Below are 2398 nucleotides of genomic sequence, written 5' to 3' on the forward strand. Positions count from 1 at the left end.
CATCTTCCATGCTAGGTGGGTTATTCTCAAGAGGAGTGGACTCCGCTCCTCGTTCATGAGAAAGGGTCGGTAACCGGTATGCCCAGTCCCATGATCCAAAAAGATCAAAGCAAATCAAAATAACTAAACAAAACTCCCCCAGGGTTGTTGTTAGTTGGAGGCACTCGTTGTTTCGAGCAAGCCATGGATTGATGCTTGTTGGTCGTTGGGGGAGTATAAACCTTTACCATTCTGTTTGGGAACTGCCTATAATGCATGTAGTATGGAAGATATAGCCATCTCATAGTTGTTGTGTTGATAGCGAAAGTATGCCGCTCAAAATGTTATTCAATCTCTATTTTAAAATCGAGCTCTGGCACCTCTACAAATCCCTGCTTCCCTCTGCGAAGGGCCTACCTATTTAATTTTATGTTGAGTCATCACCCTTCTTATTAAAAACACCCGCTTGAGAGCACACTGTCATTTGCCTTCATTACTATTGGTTTATATTGGGTATGACTTGACTGGACCTCTTTTACCATGAATTACAATGTTTAGTTAGTCCTTGATCTTTAAAGGTGCTCTGCATTTATGTTTTGCGGTCTCAGAAAGGGCTAGCGAGATACCATTTTGTTATATCATGTTATGATTATTTTGAGAAAGTGTTTTCATCGAGTTTTATTATTATGGCTCACTAGCTGATCATGCTATTGATATGAGTAATTGTGAGACCTAGGTGTTATTGTGAGTATGGTTAGTTCATAGTATTTGCTGAACCTTGAATGCTGGCTTTTCATGTTTACAACAACAAGAGCAAACAGAGTTTGTAAAAGTTTTTCTTTATCACTTTTAGTTTATCAACTGAATTGCTTGAGGACAAGCAAAGGTTTAAGCTTGGGGAGTTGATACGTCTCCAAAGTATCTACTTTTCCAAACACTTTTGCCCTTGTTTTGGACTCTAACTTGCATGATTTGAATGAAACTAACCCGGAATGACGCTGTTTCAGCAGAACTGCCATGATGTTGTTTTATGTGTAGAAAAGAAAAGTTCTCGGAATGTCCTCAAAATCCACGGAGGCACTTTTTGGAATTGATAAGAATTTCTGGGCGAAAGAAATACACCAGGGGGCCCACGGCCTATCCACGAGACAGGGGGCTCCCCCCTATAGGGCGCGCCCCCCTATCTCGTGGGCCCCCTGGACCTCCACCGACTTCAACTCCAACTCCATATATTCACGTTCGGGGAGAAAAAAATCAGGGAGAAAGTTTCATCGCGTTTTACGACACGGAGCCGCCGCCAAGCCCCAATCTCTCTTGGGAGGGCTGATCTTGAGTCTGCTCGGGGCTCCGGAGAGGGTGATTCGTCGCCTTCATCATCATCAACCATCCTCCATCACTAATTTCATGATGCTCACCGCCGTGCGTGAGTAATTCCATCATAGGCTTGCTAGACGGTGATGGGTTGGATGAGATTTACCATGTAATCAAGTTAGTTTTGTTAGGATTTGATCCCTAGTATCCACTATGTTCTGAGAATGATGTTGCTATGACTTTGCTATGCTTAATGCCTGTCACTAGGGCCCGAGTGCCTTGATTTCAGATCTGAACCTATTATGTTGTCATGAATATATGTGTGTTCTTGATCCTATCTTGCAAGTCTATAGTCACCTATTATGTGTTATGATCCGACAACCCCGAAGTCACCTATTATGTATTATGTGTTCGGGATACTTCTCGGTGATGACCATAGTTTGAGAAGTTCATGTATTCACTATGTGCAAATGCTTTGTTCTGATTCTCTATTAGAAGGAGGCCTTAATATCCCTTAGTTTCCGCTAGGACCCCGCTGCCACGGGAGGGTAGGACAAAAGATCTCATGCAAGTTCTTTTCCATAAGCACGTATGACTATTTACGGAATACATGCCTACATTACATTGATGAATTGGAGGTAGTTCTGTGACACCCTATGTTATAGCTATTACATGAGGAATCACATCCGGCATAATTATCCATCACTGGTCCATTGCCTACGAGCTTTCCGTTGCTACTGTTACAATTACTACAAAAACCCCAAAACTATTATTTTTAGTTTTGCTACCGTTAGCTTTATTATCATACCACTTTTGCTACTAAATACTTTGTTGCATATACTAAGTTATCCAGGTGTGGTTGGGTTGACAACTCAACTGCTAATACTCAAGAATATTCTTTGGCTCCCCTTGTGTCGAATCAATAAATTTGGGTTGAAAACTTTACCCTCGAAAGCTGTTGCGATACCCTACACTTGTGTGTTATTAGCTGGCCACTCGCCGAAGTCCTGGCCCTCTTTATCGTTTGGGCCAGCGTATCCACATCCCTGCAAGATGCAGACAAATGAGCAATACCATCAGGGGAGGTGTGAGGAGTGAGGAAGGAAAG

The sequence above is a fragment of the Triticum dicoccoides genome, chromosome 1B, assembly GCF_002162155.2.
Source record: "Triticum dicoccoides isolate Atlit2015 ecotype Zavitan chromosome 1B, WEW_v2.0, whole genome shotgun sequence".
Lineage (NCBI taxonomy): Eukaryota > Viridiplantae > Streptophyta > Magnoliopsida > Poales > Poaceae > Triticum > Triticum dicoccoides.